General features: G+C 39.9%; 1 protein-coding gene across 6 annotated transcripts in view; it reads right to left on the bottom strand.

The window, feature by feature from the left end:
- ptprea (protein tyrosine phosphatase receptor type Ea) overlaps positions 1 to 17,607 on the bottom strand; it is a 60,190-nt gene that overhangs the window by 25,902 nt on the left and 16,681 nt on the right. For 5 of the 6 annotated variants that reach the window (XM_046067934.1, XM_046067938.1, XM_046067936.1 and 2 more), the window contains exon 2: positions 1,889 to 2,106. The gene's annotated coding sequence lies outside the window, so the exon portion shown is untranslated. Of the gene's footprint in view, positions 1 to 1,888; positions 2,107 to 4,719; positions 4,741 to 17,607 lie in introns of those variants that run through there. The other variant, XM_046067935.1, reaches the window with a different exon arrangement.

Below are 17,607 nucleotides of genomic sequence, written 5' to 3'. Positions count from 1 at the left end.
AAGGACACACATACACACTATATTGACAGTAAATGACTATTACATGTTCGAGGCCTTTCAGAAAAACTCGCTGCCCTCTTGGGAAAAGGAAGTACAACATCCAGTCCTCACACGCTGCTGACAAATGCTCTGCGAGACAGGCCAGCATGCTGGCAGTGACCTGGCCTGCCGCTAATAGGTCTTGACAGAGGCATGGATGGCATGACAGGCCATCAGAAATCATGGACATACACACCAGGCGAGTGGACAGAAGGAAGAGGAGGTGGTGATGACATACTGGGTATCACTTAATCTCAACAATAGACAAATGTGTGTGACCTGCAGGCCACAGAGGTAACAAGGGTCAAAATCAGCTCTGCTGGTGTAGATACTTATGAGCCGAGACAGAAAACTAAACTGTATTTGACTGTTTTTGCCCCAAGAACCACACAGATTGGGCTTACTGAAAAAAAGTTTCAGTATTACAGTATTTGAAAGCCATTTTCATACCTTACATAATTGGAAGAGCAAAACAACCTTCCTGCAAGAAATAAAAAGGTCTTTGCTATTATGAAAATGTTTCAAAAGTGTCCTCTATCTCCTCATTCAACTAGAACTCTATGAAAACTTCAGATTCTCCGCAACTGACATTTGCGATTTGCAATCTGGGTCACACACTTAATAAAATTCACTGTATTTGCACAAAATTCCATGTGTGTGTAGGACTGCATGCGTGTTTGTTTCTGCAGTGTAAGCACATGCTGTCCTCCATCTGCTCTTTGATAGAGACTATTTCCTTTCCTGTGCAGTCAGCCAACCAGCCAGCCTTCCTGTACCACTCTGCTCCAGAAGGGAAATGGGAGCAAGACTGCCACACACTTCTGACAAAAACGCTGGATAAGATACTTACACATGCAGACACAGCTGGACAGACAATGCTTTAGCCACACATTTCAACACAAATACAGTCTCCTCTCCTTTCTCTTTCCTTCTGCCTTAGACTTCGGGCTTTGTTTCCATTCCTCCATCTACTGTATGTTCCCTTTGTCCTTATTTTTTCAAACACCTCCACAAGTCATTAAACAGCTTGGTGGGGGCTAAAATATTTGAATTGCACAACAATGAAGGGGATTGTTAAACACAGGAAAAGTCAAAAGCACGAGTGTTGGCGGGCTTTCACAGTTTAAATCATTGCTCATTGCTCATTGCTTAACTCATTGCTTTATGTCTGCATTCACTTCCATCTCTGTCAGCTTTCTTTTCCCCACCATGCCTACAGTGATACCTGTAAGTCAGCTGTAATTATACTGGCCACTTAAATGTCACAATGTGCTTTTAGGAGAAAAAAACCTTTGAAATCAGGGGCTATGATGTCAACAATAGCGAGGGCACTTAAGTCTCAAGTTGAGGCTCAAAGTTATATACGATAATACGATATTAAATTCAACCAACTTAATTAGGTTCCACAGATGTGTTTCACACAGTATAAATACAAACCATTTCATATTCCCAACAATATTGCTGATTTGAATAAGCTGCAGCATGCACGTCAAGTTAATGGCGTTTTTACTACTGTACACTCTACTGTACTCTGCAGTCCTCTGTTCTCACTACTGTTTCACACTACTGTCTCACTTCCTGTTTCTTGATCCTTTTAAGCAGCTGACAAAGACAACAAGCTGTAGCCATGAATCTCCAGATTGAGGAAGTGACTGACTGGCCACAAATATGCCGGGAACTTGTGATAAAAAGTCTTTGAATATACAAAGAAAAACAGCCAAGTGCAAATCGAAGGGAGTTGTGTGTCCAAGTGAAATCCTCTAATACTAAAAAACTAATATCAGCAGCTATTAATGATTAAATACATTGAAGCAATGTTATGAATGCAGGCCACAGTGTGCTAAATTACCTGGATGCCTGTTGATTCAATGTATGCTGATTCTTAAATCCATAATAGCAGGTCACATGGTTCTGAGTCCAGCTGTCACATTGTTGCCGTCGTCTTCAGTAAGAAATTGGACAGAAGCTGGAGGTGAGCCTGGTAAGGAGAGACGATCCCTGGATCCAGGCAGGCAAGTTGTGGGTCTGAGCACTTCAATGCCAAGCACTCACCGAACAGCAGCCAGCCTGAATTTTTGTACGGGAAGCAGAACAGTGGGACAGAGAGCATGTTAGACAATTAACAACACTGCAAAGACAGACAGACACATGAGATAGAGAAGCTACAGGATGAAGAAGGTGTCTTGCAGTTCCTGTCTTGAGCAGAAACGGTATGTAGCAAGAAGAAAGTGCAGTTAAGAACAGAGGACAGCTTCTCCAAAGGAGGATGCTGTGATGTAACAAGCAGACCCTAGAGCATTGTGAAACAGCATTTACCCTCTCTGAGTTACCATTCACACATAATGATGCCATTTATCTTTGAGGGAAATTCAGAAGAAAGATGAAGATATTCCTCATCAACAAAGGAACGGTTAAGATGGCACAAAGTCTAAGAAGACGCCCAAGGGTGAAATGCAGATTGTCACAAAATGTAACCATGGTGAAGAAACGACTTATAATTTAGTCGGGAGTTAAATAAGTTAATTTTGCTGGGAAACAATTAGTCTTCCAAATACAGCAGCCAGCTCCTAGTCCGCATTACTTTCCAAACACGCTAACCTCATTTAAAAGATAAAAACAATCTCCTGCAAAAACATGCATATCAGCCCAGATTTGGAGCGGAGTTTTACATAAAACCCTGTTTTGTCTCGCTACCAACATATTTATTTTCATCCCAGAGAGAGTTACATATGTCACTAAATGCTTTAAAAAATCTATTTCAGTCTATCTGTATGAGAAAATACTGGTACATACTGTGCATAAGCTGTAGTAGAGGTCGCAGTTTGGTGCCAACTAATATATAATCCCTGCTATTACCCAGGGGAGGCCTGAAAGGAGGATATGGGTGGGAGGAGGGGAGTGTGAGAAAAAAGGAGACAAGGAGCACAATTTATCTACCTGGGAGCGCTGAGGAGCCAAAGAATTGGGAGGCAGCATTTTAGTGTGGAAACCTCCTAAGTACAGTACCAAAGCTTCAAATAATGAGGTAAAAGAATTTAAAAGAAATCCCTGTGAGCCAAAACCTATGATATCCCATGTTGTGAATGCTCTGTTTTGAACTGCTTTTTCTACCAACGGCTCGGTATGATGTCATTCCGAGCCGGATTTCCATATATGGTAATTTTTTCCTAGCAGAGAATGCTGGCCATGCACATATATTGTACACCACACTGGCCATTCCTATAAAGGAACATGCAGCCCTATCCCTAAGCAACCTGGTAAGCACATAAGACAATGGCCAATCAGAAGTGGGCTTTGGCAGGGGGGTCTTAAAGAGACAGGAGCATCTACAGCTTGTTTCAGACAGATGCTGAAATGAAGGCCTGCATGTAATGCCAGTATTATTGAATTCTTTTTTTTAAACTTTGAATCACGCGGAACTACCATAGAGGAGTCACAGAACTACAATATAGGACTGGAATGCAGTATAATAGGTCTCCTTTAAGTATTCTAGGTGAAAACCTAAATGGGCCAATTACATTCTTGAAAATAAGAAACTCTAAACTACATGCTCACAAGTCTTTTCTCTACTCCTGCAACTTTAACATCTTGGAGATACAAGGTTTTACACCTGCCAGTTGTGGGAAGCATGCTGAGTGGTTACTATGGCGACACTCTCGTCTAGCCGAGCAGAGGGGAGGTGGGGGGATTTGCACGCTCGCTCTCTCTCCCCCTCTCTGTTTCTCTTTTTCTTGGCTGTAACGATAAATGAATGTCCACATCTCCTACAGCCCTCCCCCATCCACCCCTTTTTCCTATGGAGCTCAATGAAACAGGCAGTCAACATTTGCTCTATGACATCCTGAAAATTGAGGTGTCATGCTTGAGGATTGCCATGACAGCCAAATAATGGGACGAGTGAAGAGTCCGTCCTCAGAAGGCAGGATAGAGTGCAATGGAGACTACATAAAAAAACGTCATTAATCCTGTGTATTATATAATTTTATATTCACACTTAAGTTCCTGGAAAGAACTGTGGTTGTATTTAAAATAACATATCATCTCAGGGTTTGTAAATAAATAAATCGAGATGTGACAGTGTGGAATCAGATCAAGCAAACTACTGAATAATGGAAGAACCTCCCTGTAATGCAATCGGATTCAGAGCATCATGCTCAACAACATCAGAGGAAAACGCAGCAACACATGAAAGCTGCTGGAGGCAGAATACATTTTGTTTATATAAAATCTAGTTATTTCTGTTCTGTGTGTGGAAGAAGAAGTTGTAGTCCATCTAAAAAGGGTCACCGTTTGTGCCCTCTCAGCATTGCCTGGGCTGTGCTGCTGCAACGAGAGTCCCACCCAGCCAACGAGAACTGGACACTTGAAAAAGGTAAGAAAACATTTAGCTGAGAGTGAGAAAAACAATTATAACGCGTTTTAACCAAGCGGCAACCTCCGGCTCTCACTTCCGATACAAATACGTAAGTATCTGAAACTGCAATTCATCGAGTGGCCACTTGAGGCTGGCTACAGAAGGGAGTCAATCTCCATTGACCCCCATGTTAAAATGCCCATCTTTACAGCAGAATAAAACATATTTACAGCCTGGTTCAAAAAATTTTTTTTAGGTTTTAGTGCATATCACTAATTTTGCCCTTTGTGACAACTGTGAGGGGGGTGAATTTTTTTATAACTCACCTGTTTAAATTATATTAAGCCTTAAAGTTCTGCATTCTTAGGGGTGTGGCCACTTTCATTGACAGGCGCCATTAGCCGCTGCCACTGCTAGCACTCGGTCCGCCGTCTGTAAGCCTCACTCAGCTACACAGAACTCTGAGGCTCAGCCTGTCGGAGCCTTTTGGACATTTCTACATGCAGATACCTTGATGATACAAATATGGACAATATTTAAAAGTCAAAGTAAACAGAAGGAGAGAACGCCTTTCCACGTCTGTCCACCCCATCAGCACAATGAGGACTCCAGCTCTCTGCAGCTCTCTGGCACCAGGTGGAACATCTGATCCACAGTGAGACTCGGGGTGGAAAATGTGTAATAAATTCTTCAGGTGATAAAAAATATAAAGTACATACAGATGATTCTTTAATAAATAGAATATTGTGTTAAGTTAATTTTCTAACGTAATTTAATTCTAAAAGTGAATCTTTGATATATTCTAGATTCATTACACAAAGCAAAGCATTTCAAACCCTTTTTGCTTTCATCTTGATGATTACTGTTTACAGCTCATGGAAATAAAAACTCCAGTATCTCAAAATGTATAAACATTTTAGAATAGCCTAAATACATTTCTGTATTATAAATTATACAGAAATAACTGGAGAAGAGCTCTCTAATCAGCTAATTAACTCAAAACACCTGCAAAGGTTTCTGAAGCCTGTAATCTCTCAGTCTGGTTCTGATGCTCACAATGAACTTTTCATCAGTATTCTAATTTTTTGAGATGGTTGTCTAAAAGATGCCTCAGTGTTTTAATGTTGAGAGCACTATTATGTCACATACGTGGGAGAAAATGGAACATGGGAGACTCTTTAAATGTTTTTGTGTTGTCCTTTTAAGACAGACAATTTTATATCAGCTGTCAAATGTCCAATAAACAAGACTAGCAACGTTATTTTAGACTCAAAGTTAAACTTTTAGTAGCAGGCGTGGAGGCATCAGAACCTCAACAAGAATCGTGTGACAATTAAAAAAAAAGTACCTTTCTCTCTCGCTACGTCCATTTTTATATACAGTCTATGGTTTTAACCTGCTTTACCTTTTACCTGACATTCCCCAGGTTGTGCCCTAAAGGTGAACTGTGTCATTCAAACAACAACACCCAACTCAACGCACTTTCTTACATACTTTCTTATCTTTATTAAAAACAACTAAAGTTCCTTATCTTTTCTAAGATACAATAATACAGTAATCATCATGTTCATTTCAGAGTTTATTTGAGAGAAAGAAGGAGCGCTGTCACTGTGACAACATGGAGTGAACAAGGCTGCCCTTGGTGACTATCTACAGCCATCAGTTCCTCACAGTCATACACAGATTACCACAGTGCATGTGGGTGTTACTCACATGATTCATATTTCATTTGGATTGCAAGGGTGAAAAAAGAGGGAAACTAGAGGAAGATTTTAGAAAGATACTAGAGTAGCTTATTTTTTTAAGATACATGAAGTCCATAATAGCTACTAATATCTGGAGTGCAAAAACACTCATGCATTCAAATTAGCATGAATGACGTGAGGTGAAAATTTGTCACATTAAAAATTCACAGCAAGAAGCATAACACATACAGGCAACACGCAGAAATGACAAATGATCTCTGGCACTGTATCGAAGCTGTGCTCTCTGGCTGGCCAGATGCTAGGTCTAAGTAATGTTGTATTTTCTTTATATAACCTTTCTGTGCTTCATCTGAGGGTGCAATGGATTGTCCAACATGTGGACTTCTGCTGGTGTAAGATTTACATCTGCAGACTCGAAAACACAGTTTCACCAAAACTCTCACACAGCTGTTATTTCCCCCGACAAGGCCCTAAGCTCAGCTGAAAATACATAGAACCAAGGTGACAAATACCAGCTCAAAGACTGATGGACACCTCATACACCTATGTGCATACACACACTTGGCTCTTTGAATCATCAACCTCTCCAGGGTTGTGGTCAATCAGATTAGAGCATCATACAGAGATCTCCATGTGCACCAACACAAATCCATTTATAGAGATAAGCTTTGAGGGCAACTCACTGCCACACTCACACAAACACACACACACACACACTTCCTGAGAATAAGAGAGAGATGTCTCTTCACCCTCTGAGGGAGCCATTTGACTTGCTATCGTGCCCCAGCATCAGTCCAGCACAACACTGTGTTTACAGAAGTTCTCCCTAACCTGCCGCTGTGTATCATTTCCAAAAACATAATGGAGTTGTGAGATGATTAGGATAGGAAAGTAGACAAAATATATTTGTCCAACCCAAAAAAATTGTTTTTTGTCAGACTTTACACTACATAACTAACAATTATTCAAATAAATGAGAGAGAAAGAACATTTAAAATCTGTGTTGAGGGCCTACAATTAAACACTGCTCTGTTTTAAGGGAACCACTAGTTTAGAGAAATTCTTTAGCAATAGAAAAAAAACATCAGGGCATTAATATTTTCTAAATGCTACATAATGGAAATTTAAGATATACAGCCGTGTTTAATTTTAAATGATAGTGCTATAATTAGAGTAGAGCAGCAGCAGTCTAGCACCTGCTTTACCAAGTCAGTGTTAGTGAAAGATGTGAAGGTGAGAGAAGTGATGAGGCTTATGGTGAAAGTGAGAGAAGTGGCTAGGCTTATTGTGATTTATGGTGTTCATAAGCAAACCTGAAAGGGACAAAATTAGCCCCAAGATGAAAACTGCAGCAGTAGAAATTATAATAAATGGCACTGCAGGAAAGAAATGCATGCGTGTGGACTTCTCTATGATCAGATGTGAATAGAGCCGTGTCCCTGATGAGCTGTCCACGCATTGTGAGCTTAATGTTCCAGAGCGAGAGGACAGACAGCAACAACGAGTGTGATTTTGTTAGAGACTCCCTCGCCTGTCCGCCTCACTTCCAAACACACCGGTATAACTTGACATCTAGGTCTGCTGAGCACCACTGAGTGGCCCTTAGCCAAAGCAAGCAGGATGTGAGTGTGATAATATCATATAACAGCTCTTCTAAACTTGGCAATCGCAGTTATAATCAAATAACTGGAAAATTTCCTAAAGGGCCCAGGCAGGACTAGATCACTTACAGACGGACTGTGTATGTGACATACTACATCAATAGTGTTATTCATTTAGTGGGTAGCTAAATGAGAACCTTATTTAATTCGCACCTGTGGCTCTCTCAGATCAATAACCAATAGAGTGATGGAATAAACCTCTGCAATGTAGGAAATGGGCCAAGTCAATTAAGAATGTAAGTGAGAAACCGCTAGTAAGGACTTCCATGCAATTTAAAATATATATATTTATAGGAATTCTTTCTGACTTTGTTGATTTCCTGACTTTTCATCCAGGGCCATAAGCAAGTCAAAGCCAATTTGAAAATGGCTTGGAACAAAACTTTGGACAGACATACAGACAGTCATCATTCCCAGACAATCATCACTGCATCATAACTGCTCTTAGGATGGCTGCTAATAAATCTAAGATTGCAGGGGTGTGCATCTTCACTGGTCTCACGATTTGACTACGATTATCAGGTCAATGATTCAATTTGATTCGATATCTTGATGCATCATGATGCATCACCTCTAGGGAGGGAATTTTTAGGCATCCTCATTACGATTATGAGGGTACGATGTGAACGAATAGGAAAAAGATGTATTTTTCTCACTGAGTGACTACTTGTTACTTTCAAAGCAAAGTATTTGTAACAATCCGAACAAGTACGTAGTAATGAAATGCAGACACTTACTGTTACTTAATAAAAATGTAGCTAACATTGCATTGCATTATTACATTGTTACAGCATTATTACTGACCTCTGCTACTGCTATTTTTATTTCTGATGCTGCTGTTATTAGTATAGATTCAGATGGGGCTTGAACTACACAGTTGTACTCCAGCCAAACCATGTTCACTCCACCTTAATATATCTGATCCTTTTTTTGTCTAGTCTAGTGTAGTTACATATTTGTGTCTTGTAAGTTCAGTATTGTAATCTTGTATTGAGCATCATGGGCCTTGAGAAAAGGCATTTTGTTTATTTGCGTACTCGTTATGTGGATGAATGACAACAAACTTGAACTAGCAGCCAAAAAATGTCCTGCTCAGCTTCCAGTCCGCAGTCTGAAGAGATGTTAGCTAGCACTAACTGCCTTCACTTTTCCAGTAGTTGGAAAACAACAGACAGACTTTATTTAACAGACACACTGTGACGTACACTGTACATTCGCTGCCTGAAACACATTTTCCTCTGCTCCTCTGCTTTCACTGTCACCTACTGCTGCCTGTCACGTAGCTGTCCTTTGAAGAATGAGCAGAGGACGCTAGCTAAGCACTAACGTGCTGCACACGGTGTGCGGGTGAAAATCATTAACGTTAGTAGCAGCAGTCATTCAATCAACAACTGCCTGTCTGTGCCGAACAGGGAGAACACGTCTCCGTTGTGTGCACACCACAGTCAGTCCAGAGATGCATTTCTGCATTTCCGAGTTGTGCCTTTTTCGTTTCATCAACATTATATTATCAACCTCTAGATAATCAATTAGTGACATTTGTGAATCAATTCAGAAACGTCCAAGTCCACATCGCATTATGGATCGTTATAAATACGCTGTTTTAATAGTAATAATATTAATAATAAGTCACATAGTGAGAAAAAATAAATCTATAGAAATCTAAAATGTAGATGCATCGATTAGGATCGTAGCCCTCTGATTTAGAATAATTGTATTGTTTGTTTAATATACAATGAAGGTCTGAAATGCTGCTTCTTTTATCAGATAATGTGATGACGGTGTGTGGGAGTCCAACACTTTTTTTATACATTTCATTCTCCTACACAGCTGCCTTATGGGATCGGATGCATTAGATTATTATACTATTTTGGTTTAACAACAATAATTTAAAAAAAAGTTTATAACACATCAATCCAGTTCTCAGTCTCAGCCTTCCATCCCATTATCCGATACACTTCCCCTCAGTGGTGGTGTCTCTCTTCCCTTCCTCCTCTCACATCCTTTCCCAAGATTATTCTCCCAGGCACATGGGAGCAGCTCAGACAGAACAAGTTTAGGATTAAACAACTCCCCAGCCTAAGATTCCCTGCAACATTTAAACTCCATGAACCCCACCTGGTAAATATTCATGACAGAGAAATAGTGTTATTCTGGGACAAGCGGAGAGAAAGAGCCACATCTCCACACATAGTTAGTTATAAACCATTATCTAATACACACACGCAAACACACATACACTGACCCACAAAAAGCGAAAAAAATACCCTTTGGATTTCTCAACCTATCAATGTGTACATCTGGCTACAGCCCAAGGCTACACGTCTTGTCTGTCTGCACAAGCTTGTCTGGGAATGGAGATGATTCGCACGTTGGGGAGAGAGAGCCATAACGCCTCCACTTCTTCCACGGAGGTGCCAAAAGTAGGAACCAAAGTGAGAAATCAAAACACAAGTCTAACTGTGAAATAATATGTAATGATGTTCTTTTTCAGGAATAGGTTTATTTGTCAGATCTGACCATTTCTACAGAAAGGGCAGGCTCTTCTTTTGGTTGATTAACACATACATCAATAAAAAAAGAACATGTATGAAAATTGTTTTCAGCTTGGTTCTGGAAGACACACTCTCGCTGTAGGCTGTATTAATAATAAAACACAGAACATCCCCACTGTCCCTCTTGTCCGTGTGGCTACTGTTCAGAAGAACGCTTTGACATGTTTGTGATGGTATGAAGCTGACTCAGAAGACTTGCTGTCCACAAGCAGGAAGAGAAACAGTTTAGATCATATCCTGTGTGTGAGCTGTGGTTTACAGCCAAACACGGGGGGTATAAAATTAGCCAGACTGTGAGAACTTGAAAGAGAGAGGTTAGAGATAGAGAGTGAAAGGACAGACTCAACCCCCCACTCCCCCCACACACATATAAAAAAGAAAGACAAAAGGATACAGGAGAGGGAAAGAGTTGGCGCACCCAGAGCTGTTCAAGTTATGACTCAAGTTATGTCTTATGTCAAGTGTGACAATTCTGGCTACAGATGTCATCGTTTGGTTAATGCTGGCTCATTTGTTTGGCATAGATGCCAGTAAATGGCCCACTAAAACAGCATATTTGTGAGCTATGACCTAGAACATTTATTGTGGGTGTGCCTCACACCCATAAGCCAAGTATTAGTGACTCATTCTGTAAGCAATATTGAAAAAAAACAAACCCACAGCTGACTTAAAGGTACAATGTGGATTTCCTGGTCACCTGCTCCAAACAAATAGGGCACGGCATTTCACCTCCTTCTACCCTCCTCCTTCCCATACCACATTCAAGTTAGCGGAGGGCTAAATTACCTGGCTTGGCCGGCAGAAGTCTGTAGTACGCTTGCTCTATGGACCACTTGATGTAGAAGCTATGTGGAAGATCTGAGAGCCAAACTTTTTAAAAAAATTTTTTTTTATTTGACTGCTGATTAGGTTGGGAACAACTTTCATTGCGGATAAGAAATTCTCATCTCATGGCTCTAAATGTTTAGTTTTCAAGTGTTTTGTCCCTCGGGGGCAGCAGAAACGAGCTGTAAACAAAGCATTGACACATCAACACCTTTTAAGTCAGTATGGCAAACTTATTTAAAAACAGTTGCCTACTCATGCATCCAGCAGATACGGAGCAATAGTAGCACTTATTTGGAGTCATGTTTGTGTTCAACTGATGTGTATACTGTAATTTGCTTATTTACTCTCTTTTTACTTTGTTTTTGCTCTCCACTAACTCCACTACATTCACCAGCTGTGGCTACCTGTGTCTGTCTGCCTTTTGATGCTGGGCAGGTAGTACACAATGGGTTTATCACAAAACAGTTGCCTGCTGTGGCTGAACATGACTCTATGAGAGCGGTGAGAGTGAACCACAACAGCAAAGTTGTAGACTGCACTGTCGGATGGTAATTTTTTTGGTGGGTTTGTCACGACGAACAACCCTTATTACATTATCACATATTGTTAATCTAAAGATTTTGATGATATCCACTTTCACATTCATTTCACTTTGGAGATTGATTGCTCTAGTCTGGCCTGCTCTGCTCAGTCAGTAGTGAGGTGTGTGTCAATTACTTAACTGCTCTGTGTTGTGGGCATTATACCAGTCACATCACAAAGCAAAGGTCAAGTAAATTGCGATCTCACTACTATAACTGGACAAACCCGTACTGTCCTGAAGAAAGCCTGCGACAGGAAGTAAGAGCTCATAGGAAGATCACTCTCTACAACAGGATATGACTGATTAACAGGGTAGCATCCACTGCACTCAGTAGCAGTAACCGAGTACGCCTGAAAAAAGGTTCACAAATCTCTTGTATCTTTCTCTTCAAAGGCATCACTTTAGCTGATCTACAGGCAGGACTTTGCACGCGAGTAAATACTGTAATCTAGTCATCAGATACAAGGGAACTTGCACCCCCCACCCTGCCCTCCTTCCAGGAAGTAGTTGCGTAAATACTCTGTAAATGCTCTGCTGTATTATCGTCTGACTTGTAACGTGAAACATACTGAAGGCCACTGGCTGCAGCTTGGAGGACAAAAGTATCCGATTTGCAGGGCTAGCGGCAGATGCACTGACCACAATTTCAATATTTCTAAAAAAGAAAGTTGCGATGGAATTACATCTCAGGCTCAAGAGAATTCAATCCAATACTTCAGAAAGTGGTTTTACTCACGTCAGCCACACTTCAAACAATAACACAATAACAGGATTTTTTTCTTGGATCACAAATTATCCAGGGACTCAGATTACAGATGCAAAATACCATGGTGTGTTTTTTTACCCCATTTCCTAGCAGTTACAGCCACCCAGAGTGATATAATTAGGGCTGGGGCAATTCGTCAACGTAATCGATTACGTAAATACGTCGATTCGCATTACGTGCGTCGAAGCGTCGCTGCACTGGTGTTAGTAGATATTCGCCTGGACAAGCTCCAGTAGCAAGACTGCCTTCGACCGTCAAAAGTCTGGAAGTATTTTTGACAGACACTCAACATGTGCTGCTCCGTGAGCTCTGTGAATTGGAAATAGCTTCACTGCAGCACAACTGCTATCCACGAATGTATGATGGCAGCACCGCAAATTGTGTTTACTTTCTGTCTTCACACAAGCACGGCACATTATCAGCACGAGGATTATTTAACGGCCACATATAGGAGAGAAAATCAATCAGGGACTGTCTGTACAGTCTGTGAATCGTTTCAGTTGTTTTCTTTGCCCCACACTGATGCAGAAATACAGTTGATTATCATACTGCATTACTCAATATAAAATAAACCTTTAAAGTAAAGTAGCCTAATTAATGTCTGTTATTGTTATTATCACAACATAATAAAGTATATCTTCACAATACATCAGTGACAAGGAAATTTGATTCATTTCAAGATATGCTGCTATTTTCATTATTCTAATGTGCTTCATCAGTATGATTGAATGAAAATATTATTTATTAGACATGTGTTTGATATATATTTTGGATAAATTGGTATATTAATCGAGTAATAGGCAACTTTTTTCCTTTAGAATATACAAAATTAGTCGTTAGATCGACTAATCGGAAAAATAATCGTTAGATTAATCGACTTGAAAAATAATCGTTATATACATCCCTAGATATCATCATTTGGAGAGCTGAGAGAGAAGCCCTGCTGTGGTTGTCTATCTTTAACAGGTAACAGGAAATTGGCCATTCGGCACATTATCTACAGTAGATGCTCCAGTCAGCCAACAAACTGATGGATGGCAAGTCACACTCGAGTTGCAACACCATTGATTTTCTTCATATACAACCCAAGACTGCTGATTCAGGATAATGTTACATTTTTAAAAGCCTTTGCTGTGATACTGTGATGATAAATTCAGCCCATGAAACTGATAAATGAGTTCAGGCAACATCGACAGGTGAGATTTATATCCACAGCATTGATGTATTTGTCTGGATGGTGTACATTATTTATGGTTTATCGTTATGCATACTTTTATTTCTAGTGCAGTGTCTGGCTTTTAGACACAAATACATTATTGAGAAGGCTGCAAAACACCAACCATCATGTAATATGTGTTTTCCTGTTAGGGAAGTTAAATGTTGCCCTTGTTGTAATAAAAATATAACAATCACAACGGTCAAATACTGTACATCTAGACAGTGTCATTTAAAGATGTTTCACAGCATCTACCTCATCACAGTTCATCACGATGACATAAACTGAGGCCCTTTGTGATTTTGTTGTTGCGATTCCATTGATCCGAAAAATCAATGTTCTTCTTACCCTCGTCTGTAAATCAGACTTGAGCTACAGTAAATTTCACTGTGCTCAGCTCAAAGATCTTCTGAAACCCTTTATCTTTTTACTCAGACCAAACCCAAACTAAGTCAGCTAAAGACCCATCCATCCACACTAAGCTGCAGCTTTTAACAACCTAACACAAGCTTTTCACAGAACTTGATTTTTTTTAAAAAGCCTAGACAAATCTGAAAATGCCAGCCTATATTTTAAATAAAAATATCGTAGCATTTATTATTCAACAACGATTATTTATTTGGGCATTTTGCCAGCAGACATACGGAGAGGAAACACGTGGAGAGAGAAACGTCCCTGGTCCACTTTGACCATGTTTGATGAAATTATATGGTGTATGTCTTAACCATTTATAAGCCACGATCAAAGCAGTACTCCCTGCTCGTTCAAACAAACAAAAACATGTAAATAAGAACAACTAAATCATTAGTTATGGTGTATTGAAAACATAGATAAATTACCATAGAGAGTAGGAGGGAACAAAGTGTAGGTTTAACTAGCTAAGACTCTGTAGAGTAACTAGAATGTCTCTTCCACTCCTTAACAGATGATGGCTTTGATGAACAGTTATGTAATTTTCCTGTCTTTTAAGTGGCTAATTGTGGAAGGACGCCTTTATGAAATCGACTTGGCTGGTTTAACATGGAGGCAGTCTTAGTGTTAGCTCAAGTCTAGCTAGAGTCAGTCTTGGCCATCACTAAAGGGATGAAAGGTTAGGGTTTTATCAGAGAGTCATGCTACCTGTCATGGGGATTACTGGTGTGGATCATTTGAAAGAGCTGTAAACAAAATGCTCACGTGCACAGCTCTGAGAAGAGGAGATAAGAAGGTTTTCTTGTGGTGGTGGGGGGTTACTGATCACTTAGCCAAGCTAGCAGCTGTATGATAGATTTCACACACATCTACTCGTCTACTTCTGCATCCTTTTGTGTCGAACAAAGAGCAAAAGAGCCTCTTCCGAGTGCACGCAGTAGAGGATCATCAGTTTGCCATTCATGTCATCTGCCCCCACTCCATGTCGTGCATGGGTGAGCAAACACACCCCCATGTTCTTTCAGCGTGCTCAACACAGGCATGCAATCATTGTTTTCATCAGCCACACAGGTCTCCGGCATGAATATCTTCAGGAATGGAAGGAAAACAAATATAAAAAAAACAATTCTCATTTGCCGTCAGGAAAGCTGGTTGAATTTAGTGTTTCCATGGATATATATGACAAATCCAGCAATATGACAGCCTTGCATTGTCTGTGCTGGTATCAGACAAGTGCAGCATCTTGGCATACATGACAGACAAAATCTGAACAGGATATTGCATCCCTCATGACATAAGCCTTAAGCAACTCCCTTCATTTTTAGAATCAGTGACATTACACAAGCAAACAACAACAGGAGATGCCATGTCAGCCTCTCCAGAGGGTCAAATATGTGCGGATTAGACTGTCATTAATACTGAATCTGGATTATAGTAGTCCTAAAGCAGCTCTACAGCTACAGATTACTTATATCCCAGTCACAGCAAATAAAGACAATGGCCCTTTTTGTTGCCCCAGAACTGACAGTACCGCACAGTAACAAAGGAGAACTCATTTCTAATAGGGTCAGGCGTGATTAGACAAGCGGCAGGCCTGGAAGCGTATAGAGAGTCCCAAGATCCCCCAGAATCAGACTGGCTTTGTCAGATTATGACCCCACCAACTCCAATTAGCCTATTAGTGTAGTTAAATGTTGTAAAACGGGTTAAAATGTCAATATAGCCTCTAGGATACAACTTTTGAAGATGTTTCATTATAACACAGACTCAGTATTAACAGAATATATCTATATATATCAGAGTTACAAGCAGCACTTAACTGTGATTTAAAAAATGGTGCCCAACTGTCTAGACATCTTCTCATCATCTTGTAATGGCAGTCAATCCATTATGGCCGTTGTTCTTTTGAATTTTAATTTATTAGCCCCCGACAAAAAAACTCAAGGATTTTACACTGAGTCTTATAGACCTTAGAAATCATGCCATATAAAGAAGATTAGTGTTGTATTGGTTATATTGTCATTTATAACTGAAGTCAAGTGTCAAGTCTCTGAGCAAGAGTCCAAGTCAAGTCTCAAGTCTCTCTCGAGTCTGAAGTCACTGTGTGTGCGATTTAAGTCGCACTCGAGTCCGAGTCTCTAACTCGAGTCCCCATCTCTGTCACCACCCTTTATTTAGGTACAACTTCAAGCCAAAGCTCAGAAATACACTAAATGGCACGATGGTCTCCTGCTATCTCAGCTTGTTTTTAAGGACATCGAATACATTGATTTATAAAAATATGCAATATTATGTCATTCTTACAAAAACAGTACTAATTTTCCTTTCGTATGGCTTAGTATTATTTCATGCATTAACATTCACCTAAAATTATGGGTTTCATTGGCATTCTTTCATTCACAAAAATGTATTATAGTTATAAGGAAGAAATGGGAAGAAACTAAAAAGAAAGAAACACACAAAGTAGAGAGAGAGGATCAGTGGGTGTTACTCTAAACAGAAGTAAAGACAGGAAAATCGGAAGACTGAGGTGGAGGAGGGGGGGGAGAGAAACTAAGAGAGACAGGGAAAGAAAGAGGGAATACAGATCAGCCAGCGTGACCTGTCCTTGCCCCACAAAAACAAATGACATAGCTGCCAATCAGCTGATGTGACTCATAAAGAGGCTGATAGAATCCATTCTTTTTTTTGACACTCTGTCATAACCTTATCAAAATGAGAAAAACTGATCACTGCAATCGCACCATGGATTATTGAAATCTCACATAACTCACATTGTTTTAATACAGAACATAGATTCTTCATTGTGACAGACAGTGATGACTGACTGATGTAGCTTATTGTAAAAATATCCCTTCAGTAAAGTGATTCTACAAGACACCGTCAGTCTAATTCAAATCCAGCCATATTACAGGAAATCAGTTTAGAGGGACAAATTTAAAAGCAATTACGGTGGTTAATATGTGCTGGCTTTAATGAACTTAATTAGATGCATCTTTGGTGACAAGGCATAAACCATTACAAACTGTAGTTCTACAGGTGCCTCCCTTCAAGGCCAACAATCTCATCATGCCCTTTATTGAGTGGAATCAGTGTTTGTCATTAGAGCTAACAACAGTATGAATCTATGGACTGCACTTGTGGAAATTAAATATGAGGACTCAAACAGGATTTAGTAGTAACCAAACCTGTAGTTACTTCCAAGGCCAAGAGTTCAGCATGTCATTAGCTGACAACATTATTTTGTGGAATTACAGGTTATATACAGTATATGGTACTTAATCAGATTAAGGGGAAGTTTACACTTTAGCAAACTCAGCCAATCATATTGGTTAGTTCACATCCTCAAAGCCTTTTTTTCTTGTAAATTTCAATCTGAAATGTGCTGCCGAAATTACAAACAATAAAGCATAAATCTAAACTCTGTACTGTCCAAATATGTAAGCAAATTAGCACCACAATGTACACTGTTAAAAAAAGAATTGTGA

This window comes from Micropterus dolomieu, linkage group LG14 (genome assembly GCF_021292245.1).
Source record: "Micropterus dolomieu isolate WLL.071019.BEF.003 ecotype Adirondacks linkage group LG14, ASM2129224v1, whole genome shotgun sequence".
In the NCBI taxonomy this organism is placed as follows: Eukaryota; Metazoa; Chordata; class Actinopteri; order Centrarchiformes; family Centrarchidae; genus Micropterus; species Micropterus dolomieu.
Note: the sequence above shows the minus strand (reverse complement) of the source record. Positions and strands in the feature narration are given on the sequence as shown.